The 26270-nt window shown below is 36.9% G+C and overlaps 1 protein-coding gene across 1 annotated transcript in view; it reads right to left on the reverse strand.

Annotated features, from left to right (window-relative positions):
- The window catches only part of LOC119072787 (fez family zinc finger protein erm-like), a 47848-nt gene extending 35212 nt beyond the window's left edge, over positions 1-12636 (reverse strand). Inside the window, exon 1 of the mRNA XM_037178082.1 lies at positions 12302-12636. The gene's annotated coding sequence lies outside the window, so the exon portion shown is untranslated. The remainder of the gene's footprint in view (positions 1-12301) is intronic.
- Between the last annotated feature and the right edge of the window lie 13634 nt (positions 12637-26270).

A 26270-nucleotide genomic window follows, 5' to 3' on the forward strand; every position in this document is an offset into this window, starting at 1 on the left:
ATAAAGAGTAATATTCTCATTAGTTCTGTTGGATTAAAATCATCAAAACAATGTTTCGTAACTAGATTGTTGGAACCAGTAAAATAATGAAAACTTTTACTGTCTGCCAAAAATGTCGAAAAAATAATATTTTGTTGAAGTGAAGAGCGAATGGGTCTAGAGTCAGTGAACGCGTCTTCTCAATTTGTTGATTTATCAATTTGATAGAATCATAGTCACCGGTAATTGGAATCTAATTTAGTGATCGAAGTAAAGAGAAATCATTCTAAATAAAATTATCTTTCGGAATAGACGTGTTTGTCTCTAAATTATTCTTTTGTGAGTCTTCGGAAACTTCGCTGGTCCTTGAAAGTCAACAGGTTATGGGCCCAGGACACGGAGAGGAAGGAGGAAAATTGTAAATAAAGTTTTGGAATCGAATCGAAAACAGCAGTTGGCCTGTTCCAGTGATGTTAGAGTTCACAAAAAAAAGTCAATAACAGTTGGGTTATTGCCGGCAGCAGTTGGGCTGTCGTACATGAACGAGTAGTCAATAACAGTTGGGTTATTGCCGACAATAGTTAGGTTGTCGTATCAGAATTGAGAGTCGATAGTAGAGGGCTATCGCCGACGGCAGTGGGTCGTCGTCAACCAAATCAAAAGTCGATAGTAGAGGGCTATCGCCAACAGCAGTTGGGCTGTTGTATCCGCACCGAAAGTCGGCAGCAGTTAAGCTGTCTCTAATAGCAGTTGGGCTATTACATCTGAATCGAAAATCGATAATGGAGGACTATCGTCGATGACAGTGGGTCATCGCCAACCGAACCAAAATCGATATTGGAGGGCTATCGTCGATGACAGTGGGTTGTCGCAATCCGAAACCGAAGTCGGCAACAGTGGGTTGTCGCAAGTCAATGAGTGAGTTAATTCGTACGAACGAGAAGTCGTTGGCAGTAGGTCATCGCCAATAGCAGTGGGCTATCGTCATCAAACAAATCCAAACCGGTAGCAGTGGGCTATCGTAATCAAAGTCGATGACAGTGGGTCATTAACGATAGTAGTGGGCTATCGTATCAAGCCAAAGGCTCTATACCAGGCAAAAGTTGACCGATTTTTAAACGTCGGATTCGTTCCTTACATCCGCCGTTTATACAATGACAACAAATGAATGAGGGTGATATGGATTTTTATTGTGCGCGAAATTTTTGAAAACGCAAATGATTTTTGTGGAAATTCTTTTTATTTTTATTTTTTTTAAGGTATTTTAGGTTTTGGGTATTTAGAGTGATATATATTTGATCATGGGTAAGTCACAATTGTATCCAATCCTATCCTACGATCAAGGTCCAGACAATAGAATGAAGGACTGACAACAACAGAGGTATGTTATGTAGACGAGTTTGACAAAGTTTGCAAAGTTAACAATCACGTAAGTCGAAAGGAGTACATTTCACAATTCACACACATCTTTCGACGCTCTCTCAGCATGCAAAATCGATTAAATAATTTGGAATAAGAATGTAAAGTTACGTTTTCGTTAGTTTATTGACATCGGCTTCGCCTCCGATCAACCAAATTCCCACAAAGACTGTATTGTTCAACTTTGCATCTATTGTTAGTAATAGTTATTTATGCCACTCAAAAAAGCCAACGAAAGTTTCACTTTTCGTCACTGAGTTACGACAATGACTTACTTAGAAAATGAGATTTAACCTGTTACAGACGGTTAGCATATAACCAGTATTTTTATAGAATCTATTACTTTATAGATCAAAGTATTTTTAATCGGCCGATTTCAAATCTTGTACTTCAATACTAATACATGCATTTTACCATATATATGACCATATTAACCAGAGCTTTTCATTATTTTTTCATGCTTCGGGGCCGAAAATGAGGGCAATTTTTCGAATTTTCTCGGGTTTCCGGCCCTCTGCATGAAAACTCACATGTGCACCTGTTTGGGACGGTTGATTTAAGGCACTTTCGCTTGTAGACCTCACTTCGTTCGGCCTACAATCCGCGAAATTGCCTTAAATCAATCGTCCAAAACAGGTACACAAATGACTATTTCATCACACGAACTACGAAAATTGTAATTTTCGGTTCCCAAACGGGAAGCGAAAGTAAAAAAATGCAAGTTATGTATCGAAATCGGTTAATACATAATGCGAAAGTCTATGTATATAATGCGAAAGTCGATGTACATAATGCGAAAGTCAAATCTTGTCAAGATGTTTACTTTGATCAATATTGAACAAACCGTGCGCCAGTGCTCTGATTAATGTTAGCATACAAAGTTGATGACGAATAATTCAAAGGATATTGTTGTTGTTTTTACGTCTGATTGTTGTGATGGTTGATAATATTATTATTTTCTTATACCAGGGGGCTGCCGCCCCCTGGACCCCCGCAAATGTCAGCATATTTTGGTTTAATTCATCATACGATAACGCATTTCTTCGAGTTTATGTGCCTCAATTACAATTTTCGTAGTTCTCGTGATAAAAAGTTATGTGGATCACACGGGACGACGTAAAGAAATTCAACCTGTGCGATTGCGGCCCTTGCCTTCGGCGCGGGCAGCAACTCTCGCACACGGTTGAATTTCTTTACGTCGTCCCGTGTGATCCAAATAACTATTGTAGTGAGCAATTACAACAATGAAGTAATGACTCATTTCCTGGTGGAAAATTACTAGTGGGTATTACTTAATTAATCGAAACTTTGTTTTTGCCGTGTCAGCTTGGACGGTTACCATCACACTTGCCAAAATAACAAGAAGAACGTAATCAACATAGTGCATTACGTCCTTGTTTGGATTTTTAGACCCGTACGAAGTGCTGGGGTCTTATGCGTTTACGCATACGTCCGTAACACGTCGAATTGGACTCCCTGAGTAAGGGGAAACCTATTGTGGCTGTCTAGAGATGCCAAATCAGTGAAAAAAAAATGTCTGTCTGTCCGTCCGTCCGTCCGTCTGTCCGTCTGTCCGTCTGCACGATAACTTGAGTAAAACACATCCGATTTTGAAAATTCTTTTTTTCCCGTTTGGGAATGTCAAAAGACAGGCTAAGTTCGAAGATGAGTGATTTTGGATCGACCCTTCCCGAGCTGTGGCCCAATAAGTGCTTTACGGTTTTTCGAAGATATCTCCGGACATTCAAACGTTACACTTGTAACTGATACGTCAACTAAAAGGTATTTACAATATCGATCGACAAAAAAAAAGTTTATGGAAATCGGATGACCGACTCGTGAGTTAGACCCCTTGGTGTGGAACAGGCACAGGGCGGCAAGCAGTTTTTGCTTGTAGGTCGGCCAAATTTGAACATATTTCGTCTGTTTTAGCTTTATTAGATAGGTATTGACCGTACCAATCAGGGAAAAAAAGGTTTTTGAAATTATGTTCTCCGGAGCGTGAGCTAGGTCTCTTGGAGTGAGCTCTTATCTGGCTACTCGGCCGTACAGTGAACGTGGAGTATTTTGTCAATATCTCGAGGAAATGTTGACCGAATTTCATGAATTTTTTTTTGTTTGAAAGGTATTAACGAATGTAAAGCGTCGGTAAAATTTCCGGTCTCCTAACAAGATGGCTGCCGGTGGCCATATTGGATTTTAATAAAAGTGATATATCTTGGGAAAAATGGTACTTAGAGAGTTTCTGTTAACATGGAAATAATTTGTTGTGTGTGTGGGGTGTTTCAGGCATTCCATATATGGTCATCTATATATACCTATATACAGCTATATTGAGCTATATACAGGCATATAGAGCTATATAATAGCATATTCATCTGTGAAATGTTTATTTATATGAAAATATAGGTAAATATAGCGGTATATAGCTGTTTAAATAGGAATTTATGAAAGTTGACTTCGTACGGGGCTGTCTATATTGCCTCCGGCAATTTATTTGTATATGCTAACAAGGCAAAGAAAGATAATGCAAGTGATTTTAAAGGGCGAATAGCTTTTCAGTAGAGAATGAAGTAAAAGAAATGAAGAGTTTCACAGTAAAGGCTTTTGATACGAATAGGTGTTTCGTACGGGTCGGCGTTAGCTATGTTTTTTTTATTTTACCGAGAAAGAGGTTTGTGGTCCGAGTCCAAACAATTACGTAAGGTATTTTACTTCAACGGTGTACCGTACCATTTGCGAAAATTTCATTTTCGCAGGATGCTGCAAGTAAAAATATTTTCTTGCAATTTCTAGAATTTTCTTTAAAAACCATATTTGTGTGAGAGATATCCACATGAATTTCCCTGAATCCTTCCACTTCAGTCCTAATACACCTAATATAGTCGAAAAAGTGCATTGTCTCTGAAGATCAGATGTTGTACGTCACGAAATCAAATTAAACATTTTTCATGAATCTCAAACAACATGTTTGAGATTAACGTTCCACCGATTGTATTATTTCATGACCGTCAACAACCGCCCCCGCAAAGGAAAACTTTTTATTTCAACAATAGGAATAAAATGCTTCTAGCACTTTTTTTGATAATAATTTACGTTGATTGTCGGTTGGCTCTTTTATTACAGTTTTTTTTTTCTCCTGTTGTTTTGATGCAATCAGTGCATTTGTACGTACTTTATACGAACGTGCCTTTACCGGAGGGGGTGGAATGTGTTGAGTTCTACGACTACACCGTTTTTTTTTATTGTTCGCAAAAAAATAATAATAAAACCCGCACACACAATTCACATGAATTGTTTTTCTTTGTTTTTCATTATTTATTTTCGTTTGCTTGTGATGACAATTTATACTTGGATTTCTTAAGTGTTTGAGCTTTTTTTTTTGCTTCGTACTTATAGGGATTTATATATGAGCTGGGGATCGTTGAAAATGTAAGGGTTGGATATTACATTGTGCAAATAAAAAGACAATGCAAGAAACTTTAAACATTTTTTGTTTTGTACTTCAAATAATGTTTTGCCAAGAACGAACGATACATGTTATACACAGTTGATGCAAGGCAAAAATATATCCATTTTCCTAATTAACTTTGCCGTTTGTTTGAATAACATTCCATGCAATTTGTTCGATTTCAACTCGACTAATCAAAGATCTCAACACATTCATATGACTCTCAATAAGACCGAAAGGAAAACACACAGAAACAAACAGGAGTGATTGAATGACTTATCCATATCAATCACGTAACTGGAACATTAGGTATCCATGTATTCACTCCAGGTCGTCTGTGCCCTACCTCTAATACGAAAATATAATTATTGCATCTACCATTCATTCACACACCAGAATTGTTAAAACAAAGTGCTCAAAAGAGCTGCAATGGCAACGTCTCTGATGTAATAATAGACCACAGTGTGGATGCATTTCTGTAAAATGCCTTCAGCTGATTATAACGAACCGACGCGATAGAAACAGCAACTATGTTTGACTTGAAAAGGGTTGAGAGATCTGTTGAAACGATAATGCAAAACATTTTTATGGTGCACGTAATGATTCATTTGAAATAGCCGAAGGCGCTTCAGATGTGTAGCAACGGTACTGGAGTTAATGGTATATGAAATGGAGAAGTAGATTGAGGTCAGAGCATATTAACACGATTTTAATCCGTATGTGCAACTTGTACGCAATTTTCCATCGATAAATAAAAGTTGTAATGGACGCGAGGGATGCAACCTCCATTATTACAAACGTAATGTGAGTCTCTAGAGGAAGCTGTTCTTTCCCAATATTAAAGAGTCAATGGACAAAATGAATCCAAGAGACTTGCTAATACTGCTTTGCCCACGTAAAAAATCCCACTTTCATATCTATTAGGGCGTATCGAATTTTTAGAATTTTAAGGGCCGCGATAGCCTGTGTGCGGAAAACGTAGATCATTGAAAACTAATTCCAGGCATATGGTTAATGGATCCGAAGGTGCCCGGGAAGAAGTCCCCCCGGACGACTTTAACTTTCAAATGGTCATAACTCGGAAAGTTGAGAGTATTTCTGAAAACAAAACTGCCAAAGAAACCGATGGTTCAAAAGGTGTGTCTGTCGAGGTTTTCTAACATCGAAAGTTCGACATTTTCGTTTTTGACTTTTATTTCCTGAGAGACGAATTATTAAGTTTAGCTTTTGGCATGAGGTTGTAGAGGAGGTCGAGTACTACCAGTACACGAAGCCCACGAAGCCCACGAAGCCCACGAAGCCAGTGCAGACACTGTAACCGGTGTTGCTGAGTCGAGGTAACCTTGGCCAGTAAGTGCACATAATATTCCATAACAGTAGCTGAACTCTTTTACAAAATATTTGGGATCTCGATGTAGCACATTATATTGACACGGTATACCACGAAGTTCAACCTTTTGTAAAAATATCGAAAAATGTGTATTTGCAACGAAATCGACTTCTTACTACTGTTCGTGGGTCAAATAACTAATTAAAACGATTATTTGTTGTTTTTCTCACAAATTTCACTTTCTCAGATTTTGTAGTACAAAATGTGCTACACCGAATTCTTAAATATTTTGTAAAAGAGTTCAGCTACTGTTATGGAATATTATGTGCACTTACTGGCCAAGGTTACCTCGACTCAGCAACACCGGTTACAGTGTCTGCACTGGCTTCGTGGGCGACGTGGGTACACTTAAAAAGTTCATTCATTAATGTTGAAAAAGTGGTTTCGGATGGATCGCCGACCGGGACAATGCCTAGTGTACTGGTAGTACTCGACCTCCTCTACAACCTCATGCCAAAAGCTAAACTTAATAATTTGTCTCTCAGGAAATAAAAGTCAAAAACGAAAATGTCGAACTTTCGATGTTAGAAAACCTCGACAGACACACCTTTTGGACCATCGGTTTCTTTGGCAGTTTTGTAGAGTTTTTAACGCTCTACATCCTGCTAGAACATTGTTTTCAGAAATACTCTCAACTTTCCGAGTTATGACCATTTGAAAGTTAAAGTCGTCCGGGGGGACTTCTTCCCGGGCACCTTCGGATCCATCAACCATATGCCTGGACTTAGTTTTCAATGATCTACGTTTTCCGCACACAGGCTATGGCGACCCTTAAAATTCTCAAAATTCGATACGCCCTGCAGAACAGTAACATAACATTTCGAAAGAATTTCAGAAAATATTTTTTTGGAGACAGACCTCAAGTCAACATGAACCCTAAAAAAATCTTGAGTACTCACCACCAAATTAACGATTTATCTGTTGAAAGACTGAAGTATCAGTCCATACGTAGTTGATCGGCGAATATGTTTCTACAAACACGGCTTAAATTCACAACCGGAAGTTTCATATCAAACAATTACATCAAAGGGACAAACTGAGCAGATTTATCAGCGCAAATAAATAATATTTTCCCTTATTAATTTCAGAAAATCCACAAAAAATCATTGCCCAACGGCACAATAAATGAACATTTGAACCGTATGATCCAACTGTGCAACAATGTGAGTAGATCTTCTATAACTTTTTTTTTGATTGAATAAAAAAAAGGAAACGACGAAATGACGTCCATATGTGTAATATTACATTATATAAACATGCCCGTAATGATCGTACACGCAGCTTATTTTACGTGTATAAAACGTTGAGTATTATGGAGGATATACGTTTATGTGCTGCTGACGAGAATATTATAGTTATAGAGGCAGCTGTGATTTGATTCCCCTTTTTTTATAACTTTGATTGTAAATTCAATTGAAGAGCCTTTTATGTGTATCAAACTTGTATTGAATAATTTTATATAAAAACATAAATGGAAACGTTTATAGTTGAGGCTCACACGTCGGCAACGAAAAAGTGCACAGTAAATGCAAATCTAAATTGACGAAATGACGACTTGAACCAGATGCGTAACTCGTAAGGGTCCAAGACTTGGTGACGGAAATAAGAGCAATAATTTTGCACGAAACTTTTTCGTGTTCAATGCTCGTCTAGCCCTCCAACTTGATTTTCACTTACAAATATAATGGACAACCCACTGTCATTCATCGTCTGTATGTAGGGTTTTTCAAGTAATTTGAAACTGTTACACACGCCCATGCCGAGACCCATGCAGTTGGGAAAGCATTATTTAGTTGTTGATTTTTGTGTTCATATGCCATCATTTTCGCATCAAATTTTGTACTTTATCGCAACTAGACGATTAAGATGGTTAACGGAGCGGTTTTAACTGTTACTGCTAACTTATGTGGGTGAAGTGTCGCCTTTATTTGATGCGTTTAACCAGTCGTATTATCGAGACATTAATTTAATTGAATTTGTTGTTTTCGAGAGCTAAGTGAGCAAATTATAAATAAAAAACAAGAGCTAGATTCAGTAGTCACACAAAATTATTGAATTAAATGTGTACGGGTTCCGGTAAGTAATGAACAATAATGACTTCAGTTTGTTTGATATAATGTTTTCACTACTTCGAATATAGTTTTGCCAATGCAAGTGGGTAGATAGTATTTGTTGTAGTAGCGTGAATACACCGCGCTCTGTATTCTGTATTTTTGGAAGAAAAGATACAAGGTACCACCCACCTTCAATTCATGTTTTTAAAACCACTTTAAGTACTAGATTTGGAATTTACTTGTCTTACTGTGAAGAATAATCTACTTCGAGGCCAATCCTCGAAGTGAGCAATATTTGTGGGCTACACAGGAAAGAGAATCAAATCAGAAAAACGTTTCTAATGATAATTTAGTTGGCTGTACTTAGAAAATATTACTTCGAAAGTAATATCCGTCGGGATTCCGTGCATTGGCAATTGCAAATTTTCAATTTGACAGCCAATGGACTGTTCTACACGATTAAATCGTTTAAATTGGTTCATTCAAGTTGTATAAGTCATCATACATTTTTCCCATAAAGGATGTTATCGAGGAAATAGAGACAAACTTCGTTGTCGTGAGGAAGAAATAAGTTGTTTCACAAGCTCATAGAAAAATCGTGAGCAAATGACGTCATACTCAAGGGGCAAAAGGAAGGGAAAATGGACACTAAAGTTAAGTGTGACAAAAAATTTGTTTTGATAAAAATCTCGAAAAGTTGTGGTTACTTATGATTCGTATTGCAGGATTTAAATTTTTTTCAAATATTCAATTCCTTCGTAAAGAAATGCAGAATTTCAGAAAAGTACGGCTGCTGGCTCAATCTAATAATGATGGGCATAATGGAGTCATGTTTGCATTAATTTGTGGAAAGAGCTTTGATCAAAAATATTTAAATTAGAATCGATGAGTATACCCGCTGTATACCCGTGATTTAAGAAAGTAGTGTAGTCGATAACGCAAATTCTGTTAAGGAACGTTTACCGAGCGAGTTCCGGTAAACGAGTGATTGGAGGTTGTTGGGTACATCGAAGAAACAATTTTCTGAAGAAGAGACAAAAAATTCCTCCTCGTCCTTCCCCTCCCCACCCCTTCAAAGTTTCAATGCAGAGGTGTCTTTGTCGAATTATTGACAGGGCTGTGTGAAACGGAGAGATACGTGTGATAGCTCATTTTAAAGGTAAAGGTTCAAAGTTTTTTTTGGCGCAGTTAGATTTTCCGAATTTTCCAAATCGTTTAAGACTTTTCCGACTTTTCTTCAAATTGATGTTTTAAATTTAAGGTTAAAGTTAAATAATTTCTTAAATATGTTCCGAAGTAAAAATTTTTTTTTAGTAATATTGTTCTCTGTGTCATTTGCTACAATTTTGCCGAAGAAAGTATAATTGTATTTTGCAAAGTGTAGGCGCCACATTGATTTTTCATGAAAAAATTCCATGGTTTCGCATAGGATTTTTAGACCGGTTTTTTGGTCAATTTTTTTTTTGATTTTATTGTTTAAATTGCTTTGAAATCGTAAAAAATACATAGAAACACAAAATTTACGTCTTTAAACATGTTTAAAACGTCATTTTTGTCCATTTTTCAATAACATTTTTCGATTTCCTCGCCTTCAGGAAAATTTGAACCACTCCTTTATGCTTGTATCAACCGGCTAGGTCGAAGTCTAAACAACTCGTATCATATATTGTCCTGAAATATCGAATGAGATTTAATATTTTGTCCGAAACACAAGGTTGCATAAACCTGTTAGAAACGGTAGCGTTAAGTATATAATTTTTATGTTCGAAATATAGCCTTATGTTAGAAAATCTTTTACTTCCTTCATTTTAACATTCATTTAATTACATGCCTTTTAGGAAATCGTTTACTTTTGTCATTTCAGTTCATAACAGACGATTAGCTGGTTCTAAAAGGTAACATAGAAGGTAACAAAATGAACTGAAAGTTTTTTTCTTTTATGGTCCACACAATTTACCTCTCATAAATGGGCGGATCCAGCTTTTGCTTCGGCGGATAAAAGAGAAAAAATTTGTGACCCACTGGTGGTTGTCCTTCACAAAAAAAATAGTGTGAAAATCACCTTCTGACCCCTACGACAGCTATTACCGCAAATAAGTGGATCCGCGACTGATAAACGGTGAACGTATGGCTTATTCTAATTTACATTACATGATGACGATTAAATCTGTTACTTCTTGTGTTGCATGTATCGCTTAGTTTAATAAAAATATATTTTTTTGAATTGGAACTTTAGAGCCACGGCAATTCTCCGCTATCAATTTTTTTTCTCCGCCAATAACGGATTTGTTCCACAGTTTTTCCGGCTCTTTCCATACCCGAAAGTTTTGGATGTCCTCCCACATAACTCGGCTGATGGTAAATTTTCAAAATCTGTAAAATCGTCTACCAGCGGACGCCTGAGTTTCTGTGGTGAACGAATAAAACTTGCTGGAGACGATAGAGCGCGAGAAACTATGGAACAAATCCGTTATTGGCGGAGAAAAAATTTCGATAGCGGAGATCGCCGTAGAATATGGGTTTGAAAATGCAGACCTCCACCAATTGCAATAGTTTTGTATGGCCTCATATCAAATTTTTAACACTTTGAGGCAATAGAGAAAGGACCAGTCTAATGCCTGAAACTACGATTTTTTCTTGAAACTAGAGTTTTCAGTCTTAAAAATTGTAACGCAACAGACCGTTTTTGGCGGAATATTCCCTTAGCAATACGTTTGGCTATACATAAAAGAACACTAGCCTGAGATACTGGTTTATTGTTGCCGATAACCGATGCCGGTTCTGAAATGTACAGATTGTCTGAGTATTGTACTAAACTTCCGATTCGAAGATAATTTTAAATGAGAAAAAGTTATCCGTAAGATATTTGCGCGTAATATAACGAGGAAAAGTTACAAGATGTGAAAAATGAATTTATGGGTAGAGGGTGCTCTCAAATTCTTTACTTGATACGATAGCAAGAAAAATCGTTTTTATCAAATGAATAAACTAGCAACTTCTACAGTTGCTTCCAATAATTCGGGTTGTTTCAGGTTATTTGATTTCAAGAACCATTCAAAATCAGGACAATCCGAAATTCGTTTTTTTTAAAACCCAACGGCTTTCTAGTATTATATCAATAGTATGTACGATAATTGGGGTTTATTTATCCTGAGTTATGAAGTCCTTTCACTTAGGACAACCATATAATTATGAAATCTACTACTTCTGTTTAAATAGCTATTTCTGAACACAATCTTTCACTTCATTTGTTCAGTATGACCGAATGCATGGACATGGACAATAAACAAATTATATCCGAACAAACGTTTCTTTCGATCCAAACAAGCAAAACCACATCTAGAAGTTCATTTGTTTAACAAAGCCTATCTAGTAATAAATCTGTAAAGTCATTTCGGTTAAACTGCACTTTAGATTTTTTTATGTCGCATCAGTTAATGTTTCGTAAGCCGACGTTATCAAACTGTAACGTAACAAGCTCCCGGAATTTTTGGTCTCTTTATATTTTTGAAATTGTGGAAGTTTTGTCTCCGAAAACGTTATATGCTCCACAAGTTCATAACAGTACAGCTACATTCCAGCTAGATTCCAGCTTGGAATAATGTTGTTTTCAAGCTTGTAACCCGAGTCGAAAGAAAGTGCTAAATTGTCGCAGCACAAAAGTGCACATTTTTCGGTGCCTGTGACTCAATAATGAACTCAAATACCACTTCTACGAATGGAAGTTAATGGCAAATTCACATATTGCAAGAATCTAACAGATCTTTTTCTCTTTTTACATAAAATACTGTTTCATGCCTTTAGAACCGAAAATGCCGTTTCAGAGTGAATTTGAAATAAATTTCAAAACAGTTTGCTAAACTGTAAAATTGGCTTCCCAATTTTTGATGAGTAGAATTATTCACGAGGATAATTTGTTCAGTATGAGAGTTTAGATAAACTTAGTTTTTGGAGAGAAGCACTTCTAAAATCACCATTCGGTATAACACTTTTCTTAATGCAACTCACCAATATTTCGGCTAAGATGGTCCCAATTGAGTTATCCGTATCTCCGTATCAATTAAAATCAAATTCACCACAAAAATTTGAAAATTTAAATTCAAAAATTACCGCACAAAACTCAATTCCGAGAACACAATTTTAAAAATTCGACAACACCGAGTAGAACAAAATTAATTTGTTAATCATGCCACAATGCCGCCGGAAAATGTACAATGGCAGCAAAAAAAACTGGTAACTGGTAACTAGTCCCTTTACATGAAATTCAAACAAAGTGTTGGTTTGCACAACCTACTACTGCCAAAAGGTAGTTTCGAATCGCTGTTCAACCATCTAACTCTGAGCTAACATTTTATAGCATATATATCAATCAGGCCATAGTTCATTTCGAAATAATGTAACACATACATTTGCAAAACGTATAAAAGCGCGATCATGTCAACTTTTGATGTCCTTTTAACCCAGTCTTTTTTTGGTCGCTGCCCTGTTATATTATGGTGTATTATATACATGTACACTTCTAGGTATGTTACACCGTTTTCCCCGCCGACCGAACGGATGATAACCAACAAGCAAAAGCGTCACTCATATATCAAATGAAAACTCTCTTTTTTAGTCTTCACCGAAATGGCTCATGTATATATACTATGCACACAATTCAGGACGGGAGTTTTTTTATTTCTGCTTCCTTCATTCAACAACTTTTTCTTGTGAATAGACTTTCCTTTTGCGAGGAAAATTTGCGAAAACTCTGAATATATCATACCGTCATACCGTTGTGTTATTATTCAACTTTGTATGGCAATTCAAATATTATATGGCAAGACACTGTGTATGTACTACATAAAAAATAGGGGAAATTAAACCTTATTGCCATTTTGGAAGTCGCATCCCTACTCTTTTTTACGGTTATATGGAAATGGTCTTAACACACACACACACACGTTCGTACGTACGTACCATTTTCATATGTAAAGATTTCTCGTCATTTTTTGTTTACGATGTTAGTACCGCCTCTAACATTTTAATCGGGTAGGATGGTAAGCGCATACATATATTTCCTGACAATCTGAATTGGTAGTGGCATTTAACTTTATATTGTTATTTATGTTGTTAAGAGTGCTCTATATATACACACACCGCGAAAACATTTGAAAGAATTCGTCATATTCACTGAGATCTGCAAAAATTTATCATCGGGAAGAACAATCAGTATGGGCATTAAATGTATCTCTGTTTACGGATTGTATAGCAATGTTGGCAGTTGAGATTCTATGATAGCTGTACTGAACAATTTCAAATAAAATATGAAATCCATTTTCATTAACCGTTCACAGACGGGAAACACGTCACCATAGAATTTATCGAGTCTGTTACATCCTTTGATCTAAACAATTTTCAACAATGTGAAATCTTTCACAAGTTTTAACATAACAGTCGCTGTCGATGATAAATAATTTAATTTGGAGGAAATTAAAAGCTCGAAAATGTTAGGTCTTATCATCTTAGATGGTTCTCTTAGACGAAAAAAAAAAAAGAAAATTTTATCTATTCTATTGGAACCAGAGCCTAGTATTTGGGAATTAATTCTCTAAATTCCCTAAATTCCCTAAAATTCTCAAAAATTCCCAATAATTCCATAAATTCCCAAAAATTCCCTAAATTCCCTAAATTCCCAAAAATTCCCTAAAATTCCCAAAAATTCCCAAAAAACACAACAAATATTTCAGAACATATTGAATATAATATATTCAGTAAATTGAGCTTAAGCGGCATATCGCCAAAACTGGAGGTGATGGTGTTAGGGGAACAAGTGGTCTCCGATTTTAATGAGTGATAGATTCGTCTTCAATTCTAGATAATCGTATCTTCCATTTTTTTCGAACATTTTTTTAAATTTTCGGTTAAAGTGTTCAAAGGTGAAAGCATGTCAGAGGGTACGGAAGACCTTTTGGCGGCTATAACTCAAAAATAATTATTTTAAGAGCAGTCTACACTCCGACCTTCTATGCAAAACATTTTCGATGATAACTTCTTATTAGAATATTTTTTGAAAAAAGTGGTTTCATCGTTTGGTGCCACAGCATATAAAGTTTCGATAGCCACCAGAATAAACCGCGAGCCTTTTTTAATAAAAGTTTAGTTTTGTAATAAAAACTTTTTCTATTTTTTTATAGAATTTAATTAAAAAAATCACTGCCATGATGAACTCACGTACGGAAACTCTAAAGAATCGAAAGGTATCTGTCAGCTGATAGGAATATTTTGTTTGTTAGTGTTGGTTTTTTGGTTATCTCGGTGATCACAATTAAAACAAACTGTCAACAAATAAAACATCCCAATTTGTTAAGTCACGAAATTGTTTTGTTTTTTTCAAGCGCGAGATTTTTTGAAAATTGGAGCGGCTTTTTAAACTGAAATTAAGAATTTCAAATTCCACTTTTCCAATATCAATATACATTTTCAGTGTGTTTTTGATGTGTTCATTGAAATAAAAATAATATGGACTAACGCTCGCGGTTTATTGTCAAAATTGATGCAGTCTACGCCGAGAAAACTCAAAAGTCCAAAAAAATCACAAAAACACAAATTTTAGGAGTTTTGAGGTTTTTTTTCAGTACACTACATCAATCTGGACAATTCCAGTGGCTATGGAAACCTTATATGTTCTGGCACCAAACGATGAGGCCAATTTTTTCAAAAATAATTCGAATAAAAAGTTATCATCAAAAATGTATTTCATAGGGGGTCGGAGTGTAGATTGCTCTTGAATTATTGTAGTGTTGTACTAATGTCGGCTTTGGAGAGACCTACAAGTAGAGTATACGCCCTGGCTGGTGCGAGTACATCGACAAGAATTATATCCTTCAGAGCATAATATTTGGGAACCAAGTCTCAAAAGTTCACTAAAATTCAAAAAAAAAATCCATTTTTGTTTGCTTGTTCAGTTTTTAAAGGTTTTTGAACTTTTCCTGATCTTTTACGAGCATTTAATTATAAAAATGCAAAGAAAAGAATTTTTTTGGGAATTTTAGGGAATTTTTGGGAATTAATTCCCAAAATTCCCAAAAAATTCCCAAAAAATCCCTAAATTCCTAAAAATTCCCAAAAATTCCCTAAATTCCCAAAAATTCCCAAAAATTCCCTAAATTCCCAAAAATTCTCAAAAACGATTTCCAAATATTAGGCTCTGATTGGAACCCTTTTAAAGTCGATTTATGGGGGCTGGATATTCGCCGAAGCGTAGTATCACAAGTTTTCGCACTTGCCAAGAGATTAAGCCACGCAACTGAACATATCTGCAGAGTGATCAAAATTCGCAGGAAGTTCCTGCCAGGAAAACGTGTGCCTGAACCAAATTTAGTCAAAAATTTTTGTCTACGTGTTTCACTTTTTTGGGTCATAACAAACAACTTTTGTTCGAAGGGTATAGTGGCCCAGAGGGCGCTTTTCGAAATAATGTAAAAAATGGTGTGTGAGGAGGTAATGCCCAAGGTAAATATAGTGAGGAGGTAATGCCATTCAGACGCGCGGCCTAGCACATAAGTTCGATGCCACTGACATCTTTTTTTTAAAGGTTGACTACAATTTACTTGTATTCCACAAAAATATTTTCGCTATCTCACAACAGATGGCCCGACTTTCTATTCCATTTTTTGCTTTCAACGAAGGTACGAGATGGCGTTTATAGCGAACTTTCGTGCCACCGTACATCTGATTCGGTTATATATGACATTACCTCCTCACCATATTTACCTTGGTAATGCCATAATGCCATATATAACCGAATTCAGATATGCGGTGGCAGGAAAATTCGATACAAACACCTTCTCATCCCTTCGTTGAAAGCAAAAAATGGAATAGAAAGTCGGGCCATCTGTTGTGAGACAGCGAAAATATTTTTGTGGAATACAAGTAAATTGTAGTCAACCATTTTAAAAAAGATGTCATTGGCATCGAACTTATGTGCTAGGCCGCGCGTCTGAATGGCATTACCTCCTCACTATATTTACCTTGTGTGTTTCATCGAATTCCATAAATTTTCACGAGGTACGTGAAAGTAACAATTGGGATTGGTTGGGATTTCCCGGTGGAAAATATAGTTTTGAATCTTACTGAAGCAACTTACCTATGTAAATCCTCTTAAAGGTTCGTGAACACATATGACATCATTTCATCACAATTTTTCGATAATATAGAATTTACGCATTGCGCAGTACAAAGTTCCTTTCAAATTTAACACAAATTTCAAAGTGACCTAAAATTTTAATTTACATCTGGCAACGGTAAAAAAACAGTAAAGAAATGGGAGTTACCACTTACGGCCGAGTCCAAGAACCCAAATTTCAAAAATTTTCAACCAAATTCTATTCCGTGTTCGATTACATTACAAATAAAACAAAAATTAACAAAATCGGATGAAATTTCCACGAGTTATATACAAAAGACACTTAGGGTCGAGTAGTCTTTCACTTCTGGCGACACGAGGAGAAAACGAAAAGTGGTGAATCTGCAATTCATCTGCTATCGATTATGACGACAAAAAAAAACAACAAGCTTCGACTTATTTTTTTTTTTTTTAATTTTCTTTATTTGTTTAAAAGAACAAATACAATCTTAACATGATTTCTACTATTTTCTGTTGGAAGAACCATTATAAAATATAGCACATGAAAGAAGTTACCAAACAAAGTACGAGCGTACATACATACGAGAAATGAAGTGAAATTACAAAAGTGATATCAACGCGAACGTAAAAAAAAACCAAAAGGACACGAAAGTTAGGAAATCACAGAAATCGTAACTAGAAGTATCTCACTGGTTCGTGCTGTATACTGTGCGGGTCGGATCGCGGTGGCCTCTGTTAAACATCAGAAAATCGCCATTTTCAAACAAAACGTTACTGTCGCTATTCTTTCTCCAAAACGACACTGGCAAGTACTTTGAATCGGTGAAATTGTTGATACGGGCTATTGCTTGTATCGACTGGTCTTCGCTGGTTGCACATCGATCAATGAAGTTTAGGGATTTATCGGCTATGAACTTGTCGATTCTGGAAGTTTTCGCTCTTCGGTACAAAGTTGAATTGTTGTCGAAACGATAGTCCCCTCGATTACGTCGAGTATTCGTGGTTGATCGCAATATTTTTCTCTCAGAGAGACGTATCCGTTCCATTTGTGCAGATGACGTAAGTGACGGATTCGCCCAAATCGGTGATGCATAGCAGAGTATTGGCCTGATGATTGTCTTGTAAAACATTGTTTTAATGGTGGTGTGGATTTGATTGTTACGTAGTAGATGTTGTATTTTGCTTCGGACTATATTCGACTTGTTGATAGCTTTGTCTAAGTGGATTTTTGATGTTGCATTTTGCTGTAGCCACATACCCAGATACCTCAGCGATGAAACTTTTTCTATTTTCTTGTCGTTGATTTTAATTTCCATTTTATTCGCTTCGCTTCGTAAACGGGAACTGGTATCGGAGCAACGGCCCAAGATGTTTATAAATTGGCTTTTCTGTTCGCAGATTTTCATCTTCCAGCAGTTAAAAAATTTGTACACGCGTTGTAGGTATGAGTTAAACGTCCTTTGTGCTAGCAATGGATCTTTATGAGTGCGGTAGAAGAGCGAGTCGTCTGCAAATTGAGATTTGTCGATTCCGGGATGAGAAGGAACGTCATTGATGTATGCCAGAAAAAGAACGTCCGATACACAACTGCCTTGTGGCACTCCGGCGAGAATGTCCTTTCGAGCTGACAAAATTCCGTTCATTTTGACGGACATTGATCGATTCGCTAAGTAGCTTTGGACAAGTTTGCACAAATGTGGTTTCAATCCGAACTTCATGAGTTTGTGAATTAGTCCATTATGCCATACAGTGTCGAAAGCGGCTCGAACATCTAGTAAAACTGCGGTTATGATTTTTCCACCGTTGAGCGCCGAAGTGATGGAGTCACTGAGTCTGGCCAACGCGTGCAAAGTTGAGCGAAACGGACGAAATCCGAATTGATCCGAACACAAAACATTGTTATTGTCGAAATGACTTCGAATTCTTCTTTTCATGATCACCTCAAAAATCTTGGAGATAGAATTCAATAACGAAATCGGTCTCCAGTTTACGATACAGCTAGAATCTTTACCAGGTTTTGGGATGGGACATCCTATTGCATGCTTCCACTTGGATGGGAAAAAAGCTGATGCCAGTAATTGATTGAAAATTATCGTAATCCTTACGAGGTTGGCGAAAGTCAGTTTCTTCAACACAGTGCCAGGCAGGTTGTCATCTCCCGTAGACACTTTGTTTTTCCTTGACATGATAATTTCGGCTATCTCAGTTGCAGACGTGAGAATACCTTTGTCGCTTTCGGGCAAACGACTCTCAATTTCTCTCAGTTGGTCGTCGCTTTCAATGTTCGCTAGGATTACGTCACTGAATTTAACAATACAGTCGATACCGTTGATCTCAGTGATTGATTGTTGCACAAGTTCTTCGGCTGGGCTCAGATCGTTCGCAGTGAGTTCATGATTCTTTAGAAACTGAATCGCAAATTCTTCAGCGATATCTTCAGGGTTTGACTTATTGTGAGCTTATACATAGCAAAATCCCCGTTAAAGAAAATGAAGTAAAAGATTTCGCATCAATCATGTGAAATTTATTAGATCAAAAGAAGTAATAGACCCGGAAGTAACAATGCTGTGTTGTGAATGGAAAGAAAGGAATTCAGTAATTTTACATTTATCTACCGTTAACCTACCCTCATAGTATTCTGGAGTCCGAATTAGGATTTTGTATACAAATAAATGAATCAAAATTTTGAATAAACAAGACGACGATGTCAATTTTACGGGTACTTTTATAATTTACTGGTCTCTACACGGTGTTCAATCGGTTGGGGTCCATAAGGCTTCATCATAATGAACCATGAAATTGAAACTGTAGCAGGACTATTTAACGTGGAAATTTATGTATGGTCAGAACGAATTCAATTGAGGCCTGTTTAGTTTTACGCTCTTTCAGGCACGCTTTATACATTTTTGTAATAACCTCTTGTGAGTAGCTTTTGATAAAACTCTATTTTGAATGAGTGACACCGTGACTGGTCTCAATATTTCCTTTCGTATAACATTATTAATTTATGTAGTTTGAAAGGTACGAACACCACCAACGAGTAACTTTGCCCATTTGTTACAAATTTACCCTAATAAAATTTGAATTTTTGAACTGCACCGTTTACTCGACAATCAACGCAAACTAATTTATTTATTATTTTATGAACATGAACGGGCGATTTCAATACACATATTTGTGTTATTATTCACATATTTATACGATCCGCTTGAAAAATAAAAAAATATTTTGTAAAAAGTATATTTCAAGAGTGCTCTCCAAAAGTCATACATTAGCTGAAGTCGAAAAATGAAATTTTTTTTTCCATTTTATTATTGTTTCAAATATTTGATTTATGAAAATATTTTTCCACTTCCCATTATCCAGTCGCTATATTGGAAAGCAATTTAAAAAACAAAATCCCCGTGTTTTGTTTACTAAATTCCCGCGTACCGTTGTATTATGGGGTTGTTTTAATTTAAAAAAGTGTATTTCACTCTTATGACTTGATTTTAATTTCGTCTGGGTTCCCTTTTTTTCCACTGAATGTGTTCGTTGCACTGTATGATATTTATAAATGTTGAAGTTGACTTGAGTGGATTTAAGTGAAATTATGTGTACTACTAAATGGACACGATTCAAGGGACATAATTGTTTAATTGATATTTGATTGGATAGCTAGATATACATTCACCAGACCATCCTTCAGAACTATATTTAACTTATGATTAAATTTGGATTTACAATCGAAGAATGTGCCCATTTTATTGTCCGTGCTATGATTTTATGTCTTTACGCGTACGCTTCACATTTTTTAACAAATGAAGAACTAGATTTTTATTTTTTGTTGGATACTTACTTACTTACTTTACCGGCACTACAACCCATTAAGGGTCTTGGCCTTCTCCAACATGCTTCTCCAACCGGACCTATTCGCGGCTAACGATTCCCAACGAGTGACACCGATTGTTTGAAGATTTGAGAGGACTGCATCGAACCATCTGGCCTTTGGTCGACCTGCATTCCTCTTCCCTTCAGGTTTGGTTTTCAATATTTTCTTCGAAATACGATTTTCCTCCATCCGTTCCACATGACCGAGCCACCGAAGTCTATTCAGTTTGATGATCCTGACTATGTCTGGCTCTCCATAAAGCTGTTTTAGCTCAAAGTTGAATCGTCTGCGCCATCTGTTTTGATTCGGATCCAGAATCGGTCCGAATATTGTACGCAGGACTTTCCTTTCAAACGTGAGTAACGTCTGTTCTTCTCTTTGTGTCATGCACCACGACTCCGAGCCGTATGTTACAACCGGTCTTATTACCGATCTGTACAATGTGCACTTAGAAACTCTGCTAACTGACTTGGACCTGAGGATGTTCAACAGACTATAATAGCTTCTGTTTCCTAAAGTTATTCGCCGTTTGATTTCGTCCATGATGCTGTTGTCGGTATTTAGCTGAGATCCCAGGTACACGAATTCGTTCACCACCTTGAAAGTGTGAGCGTTGATTTGTACATTCTGCTCGCGCGGTCGGTTCGAATGGGTGATGATCATGTATTCCGTTTTTGTGTCATTCACCTTTAATCCGAGGTCGGAACCTTTCCTCTCCAAGGCCACACAGTTTTCTTTAACAACTTCCATATTTCTGCCGATTATATCCAGGTCATCTGCGAAACCAAGTATTTGACTGGATTTGGTGAAAATGGTGCTGCTGGTGTCTGTCTGGGTGGCCCTCACTGCTGCTTCAAGAATCAGATTGAAAAGCAGCGTTGCGAGAGGATCTCCTTGGCGTAGTCCTGCCTTAATGTCAAACGATTCTGACAGTTTGTTTCGAATCCTTACACGGCTGTTAGCTCCTTCTAACGTCATTTTCGTCAGGGCGATCAGTTTTTCGGGGATGCCAAACTCGGCCATCACTCTCCACAGTTTCTTTCTGATCACACTGTCGTATGCTGCTTTGAAGTCAACGAAAAGTTGGTGCAGTTCGACGTTGGATACGACTAGGGACAAAATATTAAAATTGAAAGTCTTTCGATGTCACTAAAATCAGTTAATAAAATTATCGCTTCGATTATGGCATTACGAAGGAATAATTATTCTTTTATACGTTAGTGAGACGCCCTGACTCAATTCTGCCAGGGATGCTACATGTTTCCTTAATTGTCCTACTTTTTCTCATGTTTTCCTCACAGTGCGAGAGGTCACAGTTACATTTTCAACGAATACAATCCAATTTAATTGATGTTATTCATTCCAGTTGAGCTAAAGGTTTATAAAGCCGGGGTATTTTATATTGATCGATTTTGATTGCTTTACCAGTACAGACTTTAATAGCGTCTTTGTATCAGCATTATGAAAGCTTTTAGCGATTTTTACGATGAACAGATGCCCGCTACGCGTCACATTTTTTCTTCGCTGCAAATGTTTGAAATTATCGCTGCGAAATTTTGTGCTTATTTTCAAATCAAGATTTCCTCAAAACAGTCAAATCACGACAGAGTAAAGTTAACCAGACAGAAGCGCTTGTTTGACTAGGGACCTGAATAATCTAGTAGCCCTTGATATTTTGCGAATAAATTTTTTCAATTTATGTCAGTGTTCATTTGAGTTCATTTTCATCCCGTGTATTAGGTCCCTTATTTGACGTTTCGAAAATGAACCGCTCCTGCCTGGTTTATTTTACGCTGCCGTGGTCAAATCGGTCATTATAAAATGCTTTGATAACTAAATTCCTATGTTAGTCTTTACTTACTTGCTTATTTAGTTACTTAATTAGTTCATCGTTTCACATGCATATCACCCATATAATGATGGAATTTGTTACTTCTTTTGATTTACACATTTACAAGAGTTTGTTGCAAAATCAACAGAAGCTCCAACGTATATTTTGCATTTATTTTGTTATCGATAATGACGACTAAAATAATGACAAGCTCTGGGTAATATGGTCCTTTATATAGCAAATTGCATGTTAAAACGAGCCGTCAGAACAGTCGGAGCGTTTGCTGCGACTGAGCCCCGTACAAACCCGTACATCTATTGTGCACGTGACCCTACTTCGTCCGTCGCCCTACTCTTACCGTAAGCCTATTGCGCCCGTAAACGTCGTAAAATTCTTATGCAATGTGTACGTCTTAAAAATTGCGCATAGCGCAATTACGAAGCCCCGTACGACGTTCCTTTCAAGAGTAACACAAACTACACTTCCCACTGATCAGTGATTTTGGAATTATCATTTTCACCTATTTATATTGATTTAAAAAAAATCCAAAATGGCGGCCGACGGCCATTTTGTTAGGAGGTGGAAAGTACAACGGCTGCTTTACATTCGTTAGTACCTTTCAAACAAAAAAAAATTCATGAAATTCGGTTAAATTTTACTCGAGATATTAACAAAAAACACCACCTTCACTGTACGGCCGAGTAGCCACATATAAGCTCACTCCAAGAGACCTAGCTCACGCTCCGGTAAACCGAATTTCATAAACTTTTTTTTTCCCTGATTGGTACGGTCAATACCTATCTAATAAAGCAAAATCCATCTAAATCCGTTCAAATTTGACTAACCTACAAGCAAAAACGGATTGCCGCCCTGTACCTAGTTCACACCAAGGGGTCTAACTCACGAGTCGGTCATCCAATTTCCATAAACTTTTTTTTGTGGATAGGTATTGTAAATACCTTTCATTTGATGTATCACTTACAAGTGTAGCCTTTAAATGGCCAGAGAAATCTTTGGAAAACGTTAAAGCACTTATGGGGCCCCAGCTCTGGAGGGGTCGACCCAAAATCGCCCATCTTCGAACTTAGCCTCACTATTTCAACTACCTTTCAGGGAAAAAAAAATTTTTGAAATCGGATTTGATTTACTCAAGATATCGACGTGACAGACGGACAGACGGACAGACGGACAGACGGACAGACGGACAGAAGGACAGACGGACAGACGGACAGACAAAATTTTTATTGCGGATTCGTTATCTATGAACATAGGCAAACACTTTGCCCTTACCGTCTGCTTCGAATTCCATCAATTACACACGGCATCGTAATCCTATAAGCCCCTTCGTACTTCGTACGGGGCTAAAAATTGAAGTACAAGATTTGAAATCAACAGATTAAAAATACTTTGATCAATGGAAGTAGACCCGATAATAATACTCGTCATATGCTTGCCGTCAGGTTAATAGATCATCGTTTGAAATGACATTCACGTTAATGAATGAATGAATGAATGAACGAAACATTTAACGAAACTTAAGTGAGGTTACGTCTGAGAGTAGCGTAGCTTGAAGATGATCTGTACCACTCAGTAGATTAGTTCATACCATATGTTTTGTCGTCATTGTCAGCAACATATGACATTGTACATTTCTATAAATTTTCTTGTAATTTGGAATGTGTGGCAATAATACCATTTGCGCAAAAATGTAAAAAGTGTTCGTAAAAGGAAGTAATACCCATATCAAGTTCATTTGATGTGAATCTTCAGCCTTCCACAGGCGGCAAGCACAGCAGCAATATATTTATCCAATCTGTTACTTCTTTTAATGCAAGTCTTTACAACGGATTCTTATAAAATCTATCACTTCTATAGTTATAACATTTACTTCGCTATATATAAGACGGCTTCATCTAGTTTCAATCATTATTTTTGATGTGGCTGTCGATAACAGATAAAATGTCCAAAACAAACAACAATTGATGTGGATGCTCTCAATCGTCTGAATAACTAATTCAGATTTTACGAGGATTTAATAATGAATAATGTTACGTAATCGAATAACCTACGGCATCGAGTGACAATTTGCACATCTAGTGCTCAAAAAAGCATTTTCATGCTTTCGTTTTCCCTAGGGTCGAAAATGGCTTATTATCGTATTCTGGTATATTATCGCACTAGATTTCAGATTGCCAATCCGAGGCGAAGTCGAGGTTGGCAAGACGTCGTGTGCGATAATATACCAGAATACGATTCGTGTTGCATACAACGTTTTATGCAATGAATAAAACGAATAAATATCGAAGATATTGGTAGTGTGATGTCAGCAACACGTGGCTTTTATCGCACTAGTGCGATAAAATACGTTCATATAACATTGCACACAGGCTGCGTAAGTTGCAAATATCATCACTGAATTGCATAAAGGTTTCAAAAGCATTACAAAAACTGGGATAAAAGTTGAAAAGTTTCGTTATTGACCTCGGCTTCGCCTCGGATCAACAAATTTCACACAAACACTCTATTTTTCAACTTTTTATCTCTTGTTATGTAAATAACTTTTATCACTCGGTGACGAGTCTTAAAATGATAAAAGTTACGAGGAACCGAACTTCTTTAAATGTACAACCCAACATCTTAAGTTGATGAGATGTCTTTGATGAGAAACTAAACTTCTTTACATGTGGAATCGAACATCTTAAATGGATAAAAGTAATCGCCTTGACGAGGATCCTGACTTCTTTACATACAGAATCCAATATCTTTTCAGATGTCTTTGATTAGAAACTGAACTTCTTTAGAACATCTCTTCAGACGATAAAAGTAATCGTCTTTGTGAATAATCAATAAATGATGTTTGAAGTAATTCGAACAAACCGTCGATATCGAATGGTGCTGGCACCTTGCACCACTGATCCGCCCTTTGACACAATTGTCTTTTACAATTGTGTTCGTTCATAGAAATCCACTCTGGCGAAGTCAAGTTATCGTTCAACTGCACAAAAAACCGTTTGGAGTAGTTCGAAACTGTTCAACTAGTCAAAAACCCAGAGTTTTCGAACTAACATTTGTAAGGCTCGGAACAGGTCAGGTTTACCTGAAACTGACTTGAAATTACCTAAAACCCGTTTCGACCTGAACCTGATTCTGAAAATTTTGACATGACCTGCATTGACCTGAAACTGAAAGTGCTAGTCAGGTCAGGTAAATCCTCAGGTTTCAGGTCGACCGGTGCAAATTTTCAGGTTCAGCTCAGGTCAGGTCTGGTAATCTTGAAAAAATTACCTGACCTGAATTTTCAGTCGCGGACCTATTACGAACCTTAGTTCTGTGTTGCGGTATTTAGTAGGGCGTATCGAATTTTTAGAATTTTAAGAGCCGCGATAGCCTGTGTGCGGAAAACGTAGATCATTGAAAACTAATTCCAGGCATATGGTTGATGGATCCGAAGGTGACCGGGAAGAAGTCCCCCCGGACGACTTTAATTTTCAAATGGTCATAACTCGAAAAGTTGAGAGTATTTCTGAAAACAATGTTCTAGCAGGATGTAGAGCGTTAAAAACTCTACAAAACTGCCAAAGAAACCGATGGTCCAAAAGGTGTGTCTGTCGAGGTTTTCTAACATCGAAAGTTCGACATTTTCGTTTTTGACTTTTATTTCCTGAAAGACAAATTATTAAGTTTAGCTTTTGGCATGAGGTTGTAGAGGAGGTCGAGTACTACCAGTACACTAGGCATTGTCCCGGTCGGCGATCCATCCGAAACCACTTTTTCAACATTTTTGAATGGACTTTTTAAGTGTACCCACGTCGCCCACGAAGCCAGTGCAGACACTGTAACCTTGGCCAGTAAGTGCCCATAATATTCCATAACAGTAGCTGAACTCTTTTACAAAATATTTGGGATCTCGATGTAGCACATTATATTGACACGGTATACCACGAAGTTCAGCCTTTTGTAAAAATATCGAAAAATGTGTATTTGCAACGAAATCGACTTCTTACTACTGTTCGTGGGTCAAATAACTAATTAAAACGATTATTTGTTGTTTTTCACACAGATTTCACTTTCTCAGATTTTGTAGTACAAAATGTGCTACACCGAATTCTTAAATATTTTGTAAAAGAGTTCAGCTACTGTTATGGAA

The sequence above is a fragment of the Bradysia coprophila genome (assembly GCF_014529535.1).
Source record: "Bradysia coprophila strain Holo2 chromosome IV unlocalized genomic scaffold, BU_Bcop_v1 contig_84, whole genome shotgun sequence".
In the NCBI taxonomy this organism is placed as follows: Eukaryota; Metazoa; Arthropoda; class Insecta; order Diptera; family Sciaridae; genus Bradysia; species Bradysia coprophila.